This window comes from Gordionus sp. m RMFG-2023, chromosome 5 (genome assembly GCF_954871325.1).
Source record: "Gordionus sp. m RMFG-2023 chromosome 5, tfGorSpeb1-WG-v2, whole genome shotgun sequence".
NCBI classification, from domain to species: Eukaryota; Metazoa; Nematomorpha; class Gordioida; order Chordodea; family Parachordodidae; genus Gordionus; species Gordionus sp. m RMFG-2023.
The window spans coordinates 15769420-15790186 of NC_088779.1; the positions used below are offsets into that span (position 1 = coordinate 15769420).

General features: G+C 24.4%; 1 protein-coding gene across 1 annotated transcript in view; it reads right to left on the bottom strand.

The window, feature by feature from the left end:
• LOC135930405 (signal transducer and activator of transcription 5B-like) overlaps positions 1-5501 on the bottom strand; it is a 95118-nt gene extending 89617 nt beyond the window's left edge. Inside the window, exon 1 of the mRNA XM_065467197.1 lies at positions 5457-5501. The gene's annotated coding sequence lies outside the window, so the exon portion shown is untranslated. The remainder of the gene's footprint in view (positions 1-5456) is intronic.
• Positions 5502-20767: the final 15266 nt, after the last annotated feature.

Genomic DNA, 20767 nt, shown 5'->3' on the forward strand with positions numbered 1-20767 from the left:
GAATTTACCTATTTTTTTGGAAGGCAAAAAAATCTTGAACAAGAAGACCATGACAAAAATACCCTAGATAATTCACCAATTTTCAAAAAATTAAATTAGCCTATAAAATGAAGGTTATTTGATTAATCTTTTGTTGAAGGAAATGATATTTGATATCTGCATTATAATATATTGTTTTTCTTTCATAGTCTTGTCTTTTTAGTAGGTCATGATGACAAATTTGGCATTTTATACAAAAATTATTTAATTCCAAAATAATCTAAATCTTTGTCTTTCCTTATACTAAGTTTTATGCTCTAATTTAATAAAATTTAAAAAAAATACATTTATAACTTATGAAATTCCAGAGTATAAATATTGCCAGCAACTTGGGAATATGGAAAATATTGTGATAAATTTGTAAGGAAATATAACATAAAAAATAGATTTACTACTTGAATTTGGTTACAAAATTAAACACAGCAATGTAACAATTTAAGAAAAGAAAATCTATTTCGACATATCCTTTGAGAACACCAGACATTTAAACAAAATATTTAATTTAATTTAAAATTAATTTAGCACAAAGCTAGTCCCTTGGAACCAAGCTTTACCCCCCGCTTGGTATTATACATGTGTAGATCGTTTTGCCAGATCTTTTACTATTAACTCCATCACTAAACTGAAAATACAAAAAATAAATATAGCCACCTTAATAATCTTTTGTCTGTTCGGGTAGTCTCAGACATCTGTGGATCATTTGGACCCCAAGCCCTAAAATTATTCAAAATAATAGGGCAAAGGTTACGTTTAATCACATGTGATGCTTCTACCTAAGACAAAGAATATTAATAAATTGTCGATCCAAATGTATATCTATACATAGGTCATTAAGCCCAGCCGACCAAATCTAAATATATTATTTTATTTTTTTTATTTCTCTTCTTTTAATTATATATTTTTATAAAGTTATAGTATATTAATTATAATTTTAATATTCTTTTAATAAATGATCAATTCACATATTAAAAATAAAATTAATCATTTGAATATATTATTTAGATTTTATACATATTTTTAGAAGTAACTAGTTACTTTTGGCAGTTAAATTTCAAAAAATATAATTAGTTACAGTTACTAGTTACAATTTTTAAAATATAACTAGTTACAGTTATTTTTTAGCAAAAAATGTAACTAGTTTCTTTCACTTTTCTCTTTCTATTTTTTATTTCACCTTCTCTCTATTTTTTATTTCACATTTTATTACCCCGTATTCCTACCTATCTTTCTTTTTTCCTTCGATTTCCCAATTCCTTTCATTTCTCCTGCTTCTTACTATTTTTCTTTTCCCTTTCCTCCTATAATTCTTAGAAAAAGTTTAATTCTAACTAATTCTGGATAGTTACTTTTAACTAGTTACTTTAACAACACTGGTAAAAACCTGAGCATAATTATCCGCTATATTTTATTCTGAAGAAATTCAAGAAAATATAATAGGAATTATTAATTTACAGTGCCTTTCTACTGAAAGCATTATTGACTGCATTTTAAAACAACTTAATGAGTTAAATATAAATTCAACGAATATAATAAGCCAGGTATATGATGGTGCAAACGTCGATCAAAATAGAGGAGTACAAATCTCAAAAAAAATTCTTTTATATCTACAACCACATGTTTCATCTTGTGGTTCAAAATTGGTATAATATTGTTATAATTTCTAATTTTTTTGGCTGTACCCGGACCCTTTTTAAAAGCAGAGGGCCCAAGGATTCTAGGTGTCATAAAAAATTTTAAAAATAAATAATATTTTTTTAAAAAATAATATAAATTTTATTAACTTTTTTTTATGGAAACATTTATTTTATCTTCTTTTTCTTTCAATTTTCTTCCTGGACTTCCATTTTATTAGAGATTGATATAAATTTATTTTCTAGTGTAGGTAATAATATTTTATTATGTATATATATTAATATGCTATCTTATAGAACGTTGATTATTTTGAAAGTGAATTATTTTGTAGTGCAAGTAATAATATTTTAATTTAAATGATAATGAACAACAGGTTGGTCATCAATTTGTATGATGCTAGGACAATTATTAAGTTTCAAAGATTTCTGTAATGATTTTATTATAAGAGCATTTGAAGTCATTTTGTCGGAAGATGATTGGTGCCAAATAAAGGACCTTACTAGTGTATTTGTCCCCTTAAAAATAACAATATTAAGATTACAATCAGAACAATTATGTTTATTTGATTTTTATATGATATGGATTAGATGCCGATTAGATTTATAAACAAAGTATTAGAAAACATGAAAATTCAAGAGCAACAATATTTACAAAATAGTGTTGTATACGCTTCTATATATTTAGACCCTCGATAACAGGTTTTATTGAGTATTGAGCAAAAACAAATGGCTAAAGATCATCTTAAGGATATATGGCATATGCAAACTCCATTATTTACATTATATTGAAGGCACGACAATACCTACTGTTGTAGTGATAATAATAAATAATTTGATGATCTTGAAATTTTATTTTTAGATAGATAAGAAAAAACAAATTTTCATCAGATAGAAAGAAGGATCAAATCTTTAATAGAAAATTCTCAGAAGTTAAGAGAATAAATAAGGATTCTAATATTTTAAAATTCTGGGAAAAAAATTCTTCAATATATCCAGAATTAAATATCTTATCCGTAGAACGTGGGAAATTGTCCTATCTAATTTATGTGGAAATCTCAAGGATGATATCTTATAAGATATTATGATTATGCAATTGAATAAAAACATTTAAAATATAAATTATTTCATTTTTAAATTTTTCATTTGTAAATTTATGAATGTGTATATATTGAAGTATTATAATAAATGAATGAAAAAATCTTATTTTGAGTCATTTTTATGTTCCCTGAACCCGGACTCGAACTCTGGACCCGGGTCCTTTTTAAATTTTATCCTGTACCCGAACCCGGACCCTTTTTTTTGTTGACGGGTTCGCATCCCTGCGTAAAACGCCTATAAATTTTCAAGATTTTTAGTCAAAACCAAATTACAATTTGATTGTTAAAAAGACTCCAATTGGAGTTCTTTAAAAGGGAATTATTATGAAATTATTGATTACTTTGTGTTGATCGTTTTTTAGATAGATTTACACAAGATGGCTATAATCTTCTATCATATTTTAATACATTGTCCCCCTTTGACCCTGATTATTTTATATCGGATAAAATAGCCCTATTAGAAACATTATTAAACTTTAATATGGAAACGTTACATCATGAAATGAAAATTGCTAAAGGATTATTAGTTGCAGAAGTTGAAGAAACACATAATTTTGAAAATATCCTAAACATTATGTATAAAAAAATATCATTATGCATTTAAAGAATTGTATAAATGCTATTCAGCAGCTATCATCATTATGGTACCAACGGCTTTTTGTGTGGCCTCTTTCTCTACAATAAAGAGAGTTCTATTGAGCACTAGGCAAGTAAAATTTAGTATTGATGGCTTATGAAAAATTTATTTTGTACTCATATTACATTAATAAATTTTTAATTAAAATATAAAAAAGTTTTCTATGAATGCTTAATTATTTTTTTATTTAAAAAAATATATTGACCCCTCAAGTAATCAGTTGGCCCCTAGCTGAAAATTCCTGGCTATGGCCCTGAGTTTATAAGAAACAATTTAAAATGAACAAAATTATAAAATAATATACCTAACCTAAAAAACAAATTAATTCTGATAACATGATTCAACCCAAGAATCAGGACAGTAGATTTCATGATTAGATCAAATTTAACAATATTAGTAGTAAATAATATTAAACAATGCATTATGATTTTCCAATTGTAATTGCTGTAATTTAAATTTGTTTTCAAAAATTCTGACAAGACTGGGTTTATTATTGTGCTCACCATGCTTTGAAAATTTCATTATGTTTATCTATTTAATCAATTAATTAAAAAATATGAAATGAAAAAGAAAGTATCTCCTAATTTGAAAACTTTGATTATTTTTTTTTGAGATATCAAGAATATCTAAAAGAGTTCATTCTTATTTTTTGATATTAAAAAATTAACTCATGTTTGTAAATTAAGCTATATCCAAAATCAATTAAGCTATATCCAAAATCCTATTTAAAAAAATCTAATATTTTAAAACTTTTGCAAGTTTAAAATTTCAATGAAATGGTACATTACATTTTTAAAATTTTCTAGAATTATTGGACATGTTTTTATTTTACATATAAAATACACCTCTATATTTCCCCCTTAAAATTAAGCCCCAAACCATAATATAATTACCCTAAATTATATTAGGAAGCCAGACCAAAAATAACTCATGCAAAATAATATTTGAAAGCAAAATTTTCTTGCATTGGATCTTATAGAAAAAATATTTATTAACTATCAAATGTAGAATTTTAATTTAATCAGAGATTTATTCATCAATCAATCATAATAGTAAAAAATTAATTTTTAAAAAATAATAAAAAATATACTTTTAAAATATAAATATTATAATTCTATCATTTATAAAATCCTAGTAATTTTTAAACAAAACATCATAAAAAATTAATTTTTACTTACAAATATATATTTTTTAAAAATATATATAATATCTATTAAAAACTTGGTATGGACTAGCAATTTTAATAGAACTGGTAAGGCAATAAGAAGTGTATACAGGACTGATCTGGTATTCTTCTAAAAGTTAATAAATAATTTACTCTCTCTTGCCTCTACTTCCCAAAAATCTAATTTCCTCATCTCCCCATAGTCCTCTCTTCCCAAAAAATTAGTATATGTCACAAACAATATTTTCAAAAAGGTGGCTAGTATTTTTTTTAATTACTATAATTGAAATTTTATAGTAAAAACTTTTTTTAAAAGGTGTAAAGACAAAAAAAAATACTATGAATTTTCTTATATGATATAAAAAATAATCATTAAGGTTTGAATATTATATATTTTTGTTTAAGCACTTATGCCTTTCTATATTGCTAAAAAACAGAATTATACTGGTTTCTTCTCATGCCCATGAAAAGCTCACAGTAATGAGTTTTATATACAACAGAGCAATGATTGGTTCACTCAAAAAGCCCATCAAACTGGGATAAAAAGAAGGGAAATAATAAAGTGGACCATTCACGTTTTTTGGGAAGGCCACAGCTATTTATGCATGCAAGAGGCAAAGCCACTTACTTAAATGCCTATGGGAAATAAGAGGAGCTGTAAAAAGTCCATACCCAATTAAATATAATTTATGATTATGGAAGGGTTATAATGAATATGTTAACTTATTTTGCATTGTGAGTAACAAAAAATATAAATACCATGACTATTAATAAAGCTAGTTTTTATAAATAGACTTTGAAGATATATTATTTATATTGTAAAGGAAATGTGCTATCAAGGTTTGAATCCAAATAAATTAAATAAATATGTGTTTTGATATAATTACTTTGCAAAGTCATATGATTATGAGAATATAAAAATTAATGCTAAATATCAGAATTGACATCTAACACACGTCAAATTTGTGAGGCTGAGCAATATTTATTAAGCTCTATTCGGTGATAGGAATCAAGATTTTACTTTTTTGTGGTAAATGTTTTCTAAAAACAATAGAGAACATAATTTTCATTTATTATTTTTGAGAGAATAGATTTTAATGAATGTTTTTTTAATTAAATTTATTTTATACAAATATATCATCTACCTCACTTATTTTGAAGTTTTATCGTTCAAATAAAATATTTGTTACTTTTAATTTTGTTTTAACATTTTGGTTTGGAGTTATAACTGATTTTAAAATTTATAATATCATTCCTAATTTCATCTATATTTTAACCCTCTATTGAGTACATCATATTTGAATACACATACCATAAAAATGGGTATAAATTTTGATATAAATTTTTTTACTTAATACACATGATGTATAATAGATACACATATATTTTATTTATTTCTATAGTTAATTTTGTCAAAAATGAAAGACAGCTATTAATTTAAAAATTCTAAAATACAACTTTCGAATAGTTGCATTTTTCCAATTTTATAAAATTATAACATTTCTCTTAAATTTTTAAGGAACAGGAAGTTAACAATCCTATTAAGGTAAAAGAAATGTTTTATATATAAATAGAGTGTTATATTCATTAATAGTGTTTAAAATTTAAATTTTAAGGTACGTGCCCAGATACATAATACGCACAAATGTAATATGAATTTTAGCTTTTTTAATTATTTTATTTTATACTATTAAATGCTCTTTATTTGCTGCTATAGTCAAAATGTACTGTATTCCAGAAGATAGTTTTAGATTAGGAAATTCTTGATACAGATCAGCAGATGTTGATTCTATTGGAAATGTGGTATTTTAAATATTGGTACCAATACATTCCAATTTTAAATTGTGTTTTGTTAATTGGTTCTGTGGTATAGAACTCACGTATTACTCTCCCAAAAGGGAGTATTGCTACAGCGTGAGCTAATAGAATTTATAATTGCCAGTTTAAAAAGGATTCTAAAAGATGGAACGTGGATTCACATACATGTAAATGGTATCATTGTATAATATTCCATATACTTGATATAATGCTCATAAATCATGGTTAATGTATGAGCCAGATTTTGTAGCTTTAGAGGTACCGGCAAAAGAACAGATGCCTATAAAATTTCAATAGCAGATAAGATACTCTGTAAATGTAACAAAAATATTAATGCTAGCATAAAAATATGAATATCAATTGACACCAAATATAAAGAAAAATCTAGCAAGGGGCCGACTTGCGCAGAAAGAAATAAGTGGATTTAATAACACACTGGCCAAAATATAGTAAAAAGGCGCCATGCAAAAACCCTGGGAGTAAATGGTTATGAAAGTGGTCCAAATATGGTGTATCATTATGTTTTACTACAAAAAACGATTGTTTTATATTATTTCATGAAAATTAATATAAATTTGTTTTGATATTATTTATCAAATAATAAAATTTTTGAAAAGATAGGGAATTAATGATGGTTTTTCTAAATATAATTCATCTCCCTTTATTACTTTTTCTTGTATTTATATATTTTTACAAAACTAAAATTAGAATATAAAATTAAAAGGTTAACCTATAAAACGAAAAGCAAAACTATAAATAAAGGTATAATTTGAATAAGTTAAATATATCAGAATTAATTTAATGAATACGCGTTACATACTATTTAATAACCAAATATATAATATTTTAATTTATTAATTCCTATTATATAACATCTCCCTCTTCTAAAAAGCCTTCCCATAATTTCATCTAAGCTGTCACAGAAAGCTTGTCGTTTAAGTGATTCTTCAAATCGTTTCAAGAGTCATTGTAATCGTTAGCTTGTCCCAATCGTCGGTTTGTTTAAATCGAGTTTGCACGTTGGTTTGCTTAGATCGAGTTCGCGCGTTGGTTTGTTTAAATCGTAAGTTTGTTATTCTTGTCGTAAGTTGTCTTCATAAATCATTATTTTGTCATGTAGCTTGCTCGTAGTACTTGTCGTTATTATTATCAATTTCAAAATTTATTATCATCAGTCAGTCAAATATAATTGATCAAGTTGGATATAAGAATAGGTGAAGAATGATAAATCAATAAGATTGTTATATAATGTCTTTCGCGTTTTCATTTTTTGCGTTTTAGTGTTTATTTTTTTTGCGTTTTAGTGATTAATTTATTTTTCGCGTTTTAGTGTTTAATTTATTTATTTATAATCCTGAGGTTAAAATATGCAAATAAATATTATGCACATTTCCCTCTCTTTAAAAAAAAGTTTAAATTTCACACCCTTTTAATTTAAAAAGTGTTTTAAAATAATAATTATTTATTGGATTATCATTGCTTTTAGTAAAAAATAATTTCTTCTCATTATTTTTCTAGAATTAAGACGTTTAGTTTTTACATACTTTTATTTGTCTTCAAAGTTTTAAGTTTCAAAAAAAAAATTTTTATCACATTTAGTATTATAATCACAAATATTTCTTTAAATTTAATCATATGATTTATATCTTTTAATTTATATGTTTCAATTACATTTTGATATAGAGTTTTTTTTTAGGATTTTTAATGGTTTATCTTTGTAATATTTTTTAATTATACCTAAGAATTCTTCTTTAGGCAATTCAGTTAATTTCCACAATTGGTCATAATTCAAGAAATCAAAAATACGAAAAACATCAATAGGTAGTTCACTAAGAAATTCAACTGTTAATTCATTTTTAAGTAAATATGGATTATGTTTTCAAATATGTCCATTATGATTGATTTACTTTTAAGTTATTTTATTAAGTTATTTTATACCATAAGTTATGACTTTATCTCGGCATAGAAAACTAATTTATAGTAACTTTTCTTCTTACGGGGATTTAGAATATTTTGTAAATCATCATTGGTTTCACTATATAGAATTCATAGTATATTGTTCAACTTCCATATTGGTTCTTGGTTATCACATAGTTATATATTGGTCATCACATTGAGTTAGATATTGGTCATTGGTCATCACATTGAGTTGCATATCTTAAGTTTGTTTCATAAATGGAGTAGAATTAATTTAAAAATCATATCAATATTATCTATCTTGACCATATGTTTTATTCCCAGGTAAAGAAGACCTGAAGAAATTTTTTCTCAAAATATGGTTTTCCAATCCTCACCCGAGGCACCATGAAAAGATAGGGATATAATAATGGTTTTAAATATAATTCATCTCCCTTTATTGCTTTTTTAATCTTGTATTTATATATTTTTACAAAACTAAAATTAGAATATAAAATTAAAAGGTTACCTTAAAAAGAAAAGCAAAACTAAAAATAAAAGTATATTTGAACAGAATTAATTTAATAAATGCGCGTTATATAAAATTTAAACATATTACAATTTAATAACCAAATATATAATATTTTAATTTATTAATTCCTATTATATAACAATTATATATCTTTATTTTGTAATAGGTTTGAAATTGAAAAAATATGATACTTTTTACAAGCATTGTGTATTTAAATACACATACTGAAATTTTTTTACGGTTTAAAAATTTTTTTTAAAAAAAATTATTAGTTTACTAAGAGCCCTTTAAATACAAAATATTTTTTTAAAAAATTATATCATTTATTGATATGTCGCGCAATAAAGGTTAAACCGTTCTATATTTTATTCGGTCAGTAATTTTATTGTGGATTATTTATCTTTTAAATCTAAGTTCTTCCCCTTTGATTTTATTGTATATTATTCCTATTTTTCCTTTAGAACATTTACTCTATTAATTTTCAAAAATGTAAACAAAATATTAAACGAGAATTTATTTTTGGAAGACCAAAAAAATAGATTCGTATTTTACGAATACGAATAACATAATTATTCGATTCGAAAATTCGAATCTAATTAGAATAAATAAAATATATTATTCGTCGAATAATTTTTTATCTATTATTCGATCGAATTATTCGAGATTATTCGATTAAAATAATTTATATTAATAAATATAGAAAAATAATCATATATTATTAGTAGGAATTATTTGCAATTATTCCTATTTATAAAATTTTCTAGTGGAATAATAAAGAAACATTTTATATTTCTAAATATTGTTAAAGGCTGTTTTTATTCGAATAATTCATAATACAAAATAACTTTGTTTTATGATGGACGAAGAAAGTATTTATTTATATGTAATTTATAACACATACAATTATAAATAACTAGTAGCTATCCCGTCAAGAATGACGGGCGAACCAGATATTTCTTCTTTGTTTGATGATGCAAAAACTTAGTGTTTAAAAAATTTGTCGTTGGTATATTTGTCTTCTACATTATATGTATATTATATTGATTTATCTACATTACATATAAATATACTTTATATGTATCTATACAGGGACGAGTCCATAGAAGCAAGGGAAGCATTGCTTCCCTTGATTTTTTACAAAATTCTTAGATAAACTTAATATAATCTTTATACTATGCTAAAAAAAATAAAATTACTTCCTTAAAATAATTAATATATTTTTTATAACGTTAAAAAGATTTATAATATTTTACTACGATAAAAAATTTACGTTAAAAAATTTACTATTATTTTTACTACGTTCAAAAATTTACTATTATTTTTACTACGTAAAAAAATTTACTATTATATTTACTATGTTAAAAAATGATGGAAGCAAATTTAATATTGCTTATTTTCCTATAATAAATATACTAATAAATCATGATTCATACGATATTTTTTTGGTGTAATTTTTTTATTACGTTAAAAAAAATATACAAGAGGGAAGCAAATCTAATATTGCTTATTTTTTAATAAATAAATAGAGAATCATGTTATGATATTGTTTAATTTTACGATTAAAAAATAAGCATTGGGGAAGCAAATAAAAAATTGCTTATTCTTTTATAAAAGAAAAATAAATTTTTTATATTAAATTTTTTTTCTTACTTTTTTTAAAAAAAAAATTTTCTTTAAATTAATGTTTAATAATTGTAATTGTATTATTGTTTAGCTCAAGAAATTTTGATACCAAAAAATTAATTATTGAAAAAGGAAGACCAAAGCCAATTTTAAGAAATTTAAAAAAAGAAATAAAATCTTGCATCCGTAATTTTTCTATCGATAAATATGATAAATATGAATGGCTCACTGGATGTGAATTTTCTAATTCTCTATATTGTTGGTCATGCTTATTATTCCCAAAGGAAAAATATTTTTGGAATGATCGAATATGAATAATTTTTCAAAGGCAGTTAAACGACATGAAGAATCAACAGCTTATTTGCAGTCGATGATTCAATTAAAAACATTTGGCGAAATTCATATTGAAAATATGATAGATTCGATGCGCAAAATATCAATCGAACAGCATTGAAAATTTTAATCAATTCTATATGTTTTCTTGGAGTTCAGCAGCTCGCATTCCATGGTGATGATGAATCACCTAATTCAGTAAATAGAGGAAATTATATTGAATTAATTTATTTGCTCGTGGAAGAAAATTTGCTATTAAAACATCATTTAGAAAATAGTACAACTTTTATTGGACTATCAAGTGATATCCAAAATGATTTAATTAATTCCATTTCATACTTACACCAAAAAATATTAGATGAATTGGAAGAAACGGAATTTATAACAATAATATTAGATGAAACAATTGATATAAATAATAAATCCCAACTGGCTATAGTTCTTCGATATGCTTTAAATAACGGGACATTATATGAAAGATTTATTGAATTCTTTGATGTTGCAATGCATCGTGATGCTAATTCTTTATCAAAATTTGTCATTAAATTTTTGAATGATAAGAAAATTATGAAAAAATTGATAGGTCAAAGTTACGATGGCGCAGCTGTTATGTCAGGTGATTCACGTGGACTGCAAGCAAAAATTAGAGACGTCAATCCTTCTGCACTTTATATTCATTGTTTTGCCCACAAGTTAAATGTTATATTATCAAAATCTTGCAGCAAAATTAAAGAATGTAAGGTTTTTTTTGCAACTTTATCTGGTTTAGCCAGTTTTTTTAGTACATCATCTAAGCGTACAGCAGAATTTGATAAATATATTAAAAAAAGATTACCACGAGTAGCCCCAACAAGATAGGAATACAATGGTCGGCTGGTTCAAACAGTTTTCAATTATTTTAAGGATCTAGTCGTTTTTTTTGAAAGTATGATTGATGAAGAATCTGATATTGTTTGGGATAATAATGTTCTAATAACATCTCGTGGCTATTTAAATATATTAAATGATGCAAATTTTCTAATTTTGTTATATTTTTTTCAAGAAGTTTTTCCAGAATCTGATTTATTATTTGATATACTTCAAACTAAAATTAACGATGTATCATATTGTCTTAAAAGTATTAACGATTTCAGAAATTCAGTTAAATCTAACATAGAAAACTTTGATGTTTTTTAGAGAAATTTAAATGTAAAGGAAAATATTGAAGACAATTTAGATAAAAAACGTAATAGATCCGGATTGCCTAATACAAGAGAGTTATAAAAATTTGATAATTAAAATAATAGATACTATAATCAATGAAATTGATTTTCGGTTTGATACATTAAAAAATATCAAATTCGTCGAATTGTTAGATATTAGTAAATTTCAAATATTTAATAAAAATTTCCCAAAATATTTATTAGACAATTTAAATGACACTTATTCTCAATTTTTCGACTTACACAAGCTGGAAACCGAATTAAAGGTAGTGTTTGGTGACGATGAATTTAGAAAGAGAAAAAATGTTTATAAATACTTGAATTTTTAATTAATACCGATTTGATGAAAAGTTTTAAAGATTTTTTTAAATTATGCAAATTCATTTTAACTTTGGCTGCAACAACAGCAAGTGCAGAACGGGTTTTTCATCTTTAAAAATAATCAAATCTTATTGTAGAAACAGAATGAGTCAAAATCGATTATCGAATCTAGCTTTGATTTCTATTGAAAAAAAATTATTGAAAAATTTAAAATCTAGTAATAACTTTTATAATTCAGTACTTGATCATTTTACTCAAAAACAAAGACAAATTCCGCTTATTTATAAATCTTAATTATTTATGGTTTGACTAATAAATAAAATAAAAAAATTTTTTGATTGCTTCCCTAGTAGTAAACTTGACGCCTCGTCACGTAAATTATCTTACTAATAAAATTTGTTTGTCTTTTATCCATAGTTAAATTTTACAAACTAAATTTAATATGCTATCTTTTTTAATTTACGGTTTCAAAATTAAGATCAAAGTTTTCAATTCTTTCTTTGATGGTTTGGCATAGTGGGGTTGGATTATCTTTTGGCGGATTTGATAATATTAATGTTGGGAAATATATTAATTTTCTCCAATTTAAATCTTCTGGATTTTGTAAAATATTATTAATGATTTTGATATAAAAAGGATAAATTAATTTAAGGGCTGCTTTTGGAATTCGTGATATGGTAGGGCAAATATTGCTTGTTAAAAATTTTGGGTATTCCAAATCAGGAATTGGATGATTTTTTATAAAGGTCTTTTCATGTGTTGGATTTTCATTTGGTAGATTAAATAATTGATAGTCATTTGGGGTTGAGATTAAAGGTGGTGGTGGAATATCTGGTGAGATACTTAATGATAAAAATTCAAGCAGGGAGGCTGGAGGTTTATTTGGGCATCTTGAAGTGAGTGGTCAATGGATGGTTTTATTAAATTATTTTTTATATTAATAAATCTAAAACAGTATGAGCAAGTTCTCCTATTGCTCATGTTCAGTTTTGTGATGTAGTTGTGTTATCTGAATTGCCTTTATAATTTTCGAAGATGAAATTGTGATAATGTTAAATTATAAGATACTATTGTTGTAGTTTATAACTATTTTTCTGGTAGCATCGTTTTTTATTACATTCGTTTATAGGTTCTTTCAAGAGGCAGACTTCATAATAAACCATAGACAATATTCAATATGAGTTCTATATCATTATTTTCATTGCAAGTTTTTTTATTGAAAGATTCTTGATATACAAAATAAAACTTATCTAAGCTTCAATTAGGATCAGCTGGGGACGAATTATTGTTTTTGCATTTTTAAATGTGTTTTTTTTTAATATTGATTATGGTCCGAATTTTTATAATAGAAAAATATCGCCCCGGCTTCTATTTTCAAAAAAATAATTATGCCTGCCCAGGATTTTTTTAAAAATATTTAGACATAGTCCGTGCTTTATATACTCAGGGCCGGCCCGCCCGGACTTTTTAAATGTTGTTTTATGTCTAACCACCATTTTTAATCGTTTGAGTTGATTATTAATATTTCTATCTTCAATCTCAATAAAGATTTTACCTTATATATATACATTTTGTTGAACATATTTTGATTTGATAAAAATTTTGATTCTTTGTAAATAAATCATTTTTGATGAATTCTTTTAAGAATATTATTATAAACAATTTTTGCAAAATTAAGTATATCAAAAGATGTGGTTATTTCTAAATAATTTTTTTGTAAATATTTATATTAGACTTTTAATGTTATTTTATATAATCTTTTTAACAAAAATATTTTAATGTGACAATTGTCATATTCGTTATTTTTTAACATTTTTTGACACAAAAAGGTATTATTATGTATTTTTAACATGTTAAATTAAAATTTCAATTAAGATGTACCATAGAAAAGTGACAATTGTCATAATAATCGTTATTTTTAGAGTTTTTTTGACGCAAATGGGTTTATATATTGTAAACATGTTATATGATTTTAGGAGGTTCTTTTCATAAATTGAATTCAGACTCAGCACGATTTCGCCGTGAGTAAACAAAAATTGTTGCTAACTGTGAATTCAGAGTTATTCAAATTAATAGATGTAGAATTAAAATTTATTAATTAAAGGAATAAGATTGTGAATCCATATCTTAAAAGTTTGGAATTTAACATGAGTTATAACTCTCTTTGTCTTTAGTTATCACTTTGCATAGTTTTATCAAATTTTACGCAGGATAAAAAGGACAACATAAAAAATGTCATTTGGTTTTTGTTTCGCTAAATAGTACCAACACATATCTTATAAAAAAAAATAAGAAGATTGTGATTTTTCTAAATTATCTATATTATAATTTTCCGATGTCCTCACTACGTCATCGAGACGTCATGTCATCGCTACGTCATGTCATCGCTACGTCATGTTATCGGTACGTATTTATTTTTATTTTTTGTTGATTTTATTTATTTATTTTAGACAAACAGATGAATGGAATTTCGAGAATTGATGGTGTACACATACCTAACATGGATTGAGAGATTTGAAAAATCATCTTTGAATTGATATAAACAATATTCCTTCTAAATATGAATGGAATAAATGATGTAAATAAAAAGATTCAGGCTAATATTTCACTTGATCCTTTCTTTATTTTTTTAGATTACCTTATCAATTTTCATCTCATATTATCAATTACACATTAATGAAATCTCTACAAGATACTCAACTTGTATATTTATTTTGAACATACTCACAATTTTTGTCAGAACTTACATTACAATTTTTTATACTCATATTTTTCTTTCATAACCAATAATTAAGAAGATAATCAAGTATACTCAAATATTTAAATATTCTTATCCTAACTTAATTATAATCTCCAATCCTTATAAATAACTCTTTCTTTACTTTTTTCCCCTCCCTTAATTAATTTATTTATCACTAAATTTTATTATCTCATTCTTTTCTTTCTATCTCTATTATCTATTAACCACTATTTCTCAAAACCTTATCAATTCCTTTAATTTAATTTAATTTTTATAATATAATAATTTATACCTTCTTTTTTCCCCCCTTTTTTAATCTTATTTTTCAATTACCTTACAATTAATTACCTTAATCTTAATAACATTACATTCATCATGTTATTTTTTAACTTTTAGAATATCATAATAGGCTTGAAAAGTCCCCCAAAAAATTTTTTTGATGATAGCCCTCCAACTACTAGAAATATGCATCCAATATTGACCCATCTACCGGTTTTACATTATTTTAATGTTTGTTTAATTTCAACAATAGTTTTTGCATGATTTCTTTATTTGTCTAGGCTAACCCTAATCCCTTACATTGCTACAAAACATAATGCATCTATTATTAAAGATAAGAAAATAATGACGATTAAACAAACACCTTACCTGTTCTAGAATTACTGGTAAACAAAATAATAAAGAACTACACTTGAAATGAACTCATCTGGAAGTTTATTTTTTTTTATCTTATGTTTTATATCTATGTTTATTTTATTTTCACCCAGTTCTCCAAATGATATTTCTATCACCACTACCACAATCCCTATGCCATCTCCTCCTATTTTTTAACAAATATAAATATTTAATTCTGTACTATCATTCACTTCACTAGGAGTTAATATAAATATTACTTTATCCGATTATCTGAGAAACTTTCATGAATATTTAGAGGAATGTTCAAACTTTAATGTACAGTACGGCCAATTTCATCAACTTTATTAATGGAAAAATATGCAGTATTTCTGTCGTGGCTATAACAATACTTATGACCGTTTTATGGTTGAATTAACATTGTCGTTCATGATTCTATTTTAGAAGTGGATACCAATGCTGACATTGACAGAAATATTGTTTTGCGTGTTCAAACTTGAATGTACAGTACAGCCAATTTCATCAACTTTAATGGAAAAATATGCAGTATGTCGTGGCCTTTATAACAATACTTACGACCGTTTTATGGTTTAGTTAACATTGTCGTTCATGATTCTATTTTAGAGGGGGATACCAATGCTGACATTGACAGAAATATCGTCTTGCGTTCTTCTTTTACCAGTATCTCAAGGCATAGGCATATCATCTTTATCAGGACGTATTGTGTTTTGTACACTGCTTTGGTAATCCGTCATTACTTTCATCTACAACCCTAAATGATATAAAAATACATTAATTATTTCCTCTCCAGACGACCGCCCAGATTTATTTTGTTACTTTTTCCATCAAAAATTAAAATGTCAACAAGGATTTGCTCTTAATTTTATCAAATACAAAATAAATAATCCTCATTATTTTTTTAAAAAATTATCCTAAATTTATATGTCAATAAAAAAAATATCTTAAAAAATATATAAATGATTTGCATATAAGTTTCATTAGTGTTTAATGGAATTTTTGTAATTTAAATATAAAGCATTTTTTTTTACTTAACATAAAAAATATATATATCCCTTATCAAATTCTTTGACAAATAATTTCAGAAATGCAAGACACATTAAATTTATCTGAAAAACAACAATAACCTTATATAATAAACAACATATTTTTAGATATAATTTTAATTGATCATATAACAAAAAATTACGAAATTTACATGTTTTTTTTCATATTAAACTAATTGGTAAATCAGATATTTCCCGTTTATATGATGATATTAAAAATTTAACTATCTCCGAGGCGGGAAAAAATTTTGGGACCTCAAAATTAATATTAGCTTGCACCTGACTTGGGAATATCTTTTACAAATTATTAAAGGTTGAGCTGGGCTTGATAAATTTTTTTTAAATTATAAGATCTTGGATGCTTCCTAATATTGTGAGCTTGAACCTGGCATGACATCTATCGTAAAAAATGAATAAAAATCTCATTCCCCGTCATTTTTGATGGGTTTTCTACTAGTTTCAATAAAATTTAAACAAAATATCTTTTTTTGAATGATTTTTCAAAAAAATATTGAAAATCTTTAAAATAACGATTATGAAAATTGTCACTTTTCTATCGCACATCTTGATGAAATTGTAATTTAACATGTTTACAATCTATATTTTTACTCATTTGCATCAAAAAAATTCAAATAACTTTAAAAATAACGATTACGACAATTGTCACTTATTTATAATACATCTTCACCGAAATTTTAATTTAACATGTTTACAACCTATATGTATACCCATTTGCGTCAAAAAAATTCAATAAACTATAAAAATAACGATTATGACAATTGTCATTTATCTGGGGAACATCTTCACTAAAGTTTTATTTAAACATGTTAGCAATACTTATTTTATCCCATTTGCGTCAAAGAAAAACTTTAAAAATAACGATTATGACAATTGTCACCTATCTATGGTACATCTTCACTAAATTCTTAATTTAACATGTTAGTGATACTAATTTTTGCATATTTGCATCAAAATAATCAAAAAACTTTAAAAATAACGATTATGACAATTTTCACCTTTCTGTGGTACATCTTTACTATATTCTTAATTTAACATGTTAGCAATACTTATTTTTGCACATTTGCATCAAAAATAACGATTATGACAATTGACGCCTATCTCTGATACATCTTCACTAATCTTAATTTAACATGTTAGCAATACTTATTTTTTCAAATTTGCATCAAAAAACTTTAAAAATAACGATTATGACAATTGCCACTTTTATATGTTACATCTTAATTATAATTTAATGTTAAAAATACATATTTTTGCCCATTAGGGTCAAAAAAATGTAATGTTTAAAAACACTGATCACGATAATTGTCATTTTTCCAAGGAACATCTTCATTGAATATATAATTTAACATCTTTACAATATAAATATTATTTTTACCCTTTTGTGTCAAAAAATTTCAAAAATGTTTAAAAATAGCGAATAACATTAAAATATTTTCGTTAAAAAGATCATATAAAATAACATAAAAAGTTTAATTTAAATATTTTTAAAAAAATTATTTAGAAAACGCACCTCTCTTAATATACTTAAAAAATAGATAATTTTACAAAAATGTTATAAAAAACTATAAAAGATTTTACCTAAAAGATTTTTTTATTTATAATAAAATTCTCAAAAGAATTCCTCAAATTGATTTATTTACAAAGAAAATTTAAAATTCTTATCAAATCAAATATGTTCAAATATCTTTTTGAACATCAAAAGATTTTTTTTGCTTAAAATTTTAGGCATGTGAAAATCACTAATAAATTGTAACAAAAATAATATTACAATAGATAACATTTTTTTTTATTAAATAACATCAAATAAATAAATTCATTTTCATAATATAATATAAATTATTATGTTTAAAAAAATTTAAAAACAAAAAAAATAAAAATATTATTAAAAAATTTATGAGGGAACTTGGCATGGTACACGAATTCTAGATATTTATTATATTCTTTTAAAATACTTAAATAAATAAATTTTGGCTCAAAATTAGACTCGAGCCAACTCCTGAGCCGGCTTATTGCAAGCAGCCTCACCATCTTTATTTATTTGATATTGATCCCATATATTTGCTCTTTTTGTGAGGAAATTTTGTCAACTTCAACATCAGGCATAATTATTTCTTGATAAGCATTCTCTTCTAACATAATTAGGCTACTAACAATAATTTATTGGAGATGTATTATATTTTTATGCATAGGCATACCCAGAATTTTCATTTTCCTGGGGGGGGGGGGGGGGGGTTAAATATGGGAGCTTCGCCCCCAGACCCCATTTTAGGTGGGCCTTCGGCCAGGTGTTCTTAGTCTATATATAGTCATAAAACATTTTTACAGAATATGAGGTTAATTTTAATAAAAAAATAAGCCTACACAAATATGAAATATATTTTTATTAGTTTATATATAATATAATAAATTACTTATATATACATTAATACAAAGCATGATAATAATTTATTCTAAACAAGTATAAGAAATTTCTTTATAAAAAGTAAGTAGACATATAGTTAATATTCCTCTATTATATAGAATTGGTTACAAAATATTAGGTAAAATTCCATTTTTACAGACATATTTGATAGTTATAGAATATATTAGTTAATATTTTAATAAACTTTACTAATCAATGTTTTTGATAGTAAATAAGCAACAATTTGCATTATTATTTAAAGCCATACATTTAATTTAAATATAAAATGTCATTAAAATTCATATTATTAATCCCACAATGTATGTATGTTATATTAGATATTGACGCTGCTGAAATTTAGAATTATTTTTTTCATTTATATTCTTTAAAAGATATTTTCTGATGTCCTTATCAATATTTTATAGTCTTCTGTAAAATATATAATTCGCTATTGGTAAAAATTATTTGATTGTCATGCAATAATTGATAAAATTAGATATATACTGTAAATCTAAGACATTCCAATGTTTGTATACTGCATTATTTTTTTTATTTAATTTAATCAATAGTTTTATAATTTTACTTTTATTAAGATAAATAAATTAAAGTTACTCACTTTATAAATAAATTATATTTGATATATTATTTTATTTAGTAATTTATGGATTTATTATTAGTAATATAATACATTTCACTTTTGTCTTAGAACTTATCTTTGGCTTATATTTCATTTCTTAAAAAACATTTTCACTTTATTTATATATAAATGCTTTTCCCCAAAAAAGGATGATGAATAGTTTTAGTTTAAAAAATTTTAACTTTTACATTCTTTCTTTCAGATTATTGTTTTAGATATAAGCATACATTTTTGGGGACAGGTAGTGGGGAGAGGAGTAAAAAGGATATTTTTTATTAGCTTAAAATGATATTTAAAAAAGTGATAAATTTCTGAAGAAAGGGGGGGGGGGGTTTCCCCTTGCCCCCTGGCTATGCCTATGTTTTTATATACCATTGGTTTGTATAATTTTTTAATATAGTTTATTATGAGATTTAAAAAATAAATTTCTCGTGAGATTCAAAAAATATAGCAAATAAAAATTTAAATATTGCTTTAATTTTCACTTCCTATCCTATCCTATCATACACTGGTGAGACATCCCACAATTAAGTAGGTACTCAACCACCCCATAGAGGGCGTATAATTTTCACTTCAGAGATTTTTTAAATTTGTGCTAGTTTTTTTATAAATATATCACATGACAGATTGAAAGGTCATCAAATCAAAATGACAAATGTTCGATTTATTAAAAGCAATTTATTAAATATTCCGAATAATTCGTTTTATTCGAATCGAATAAATAATTATTCGTATTCGGGTAAAACAAATAATTTATTATTCGTATTCGTAATTATTTCGAATTTTTTTTTAATAAGCCTAGTATAAATGTAATTAAATATAAACTTAAAAAGAAAGAGATAGGAATAAATATTAAAAAATACAACTTAATATAAACAATAATATAATTTTTGAAAAATTTATCAGGCATTTTTTTGCCCCCCCCCCTCCCATTCCCCCCGCTGTGTATGCCCCTAATACTAATAAAATATATTATT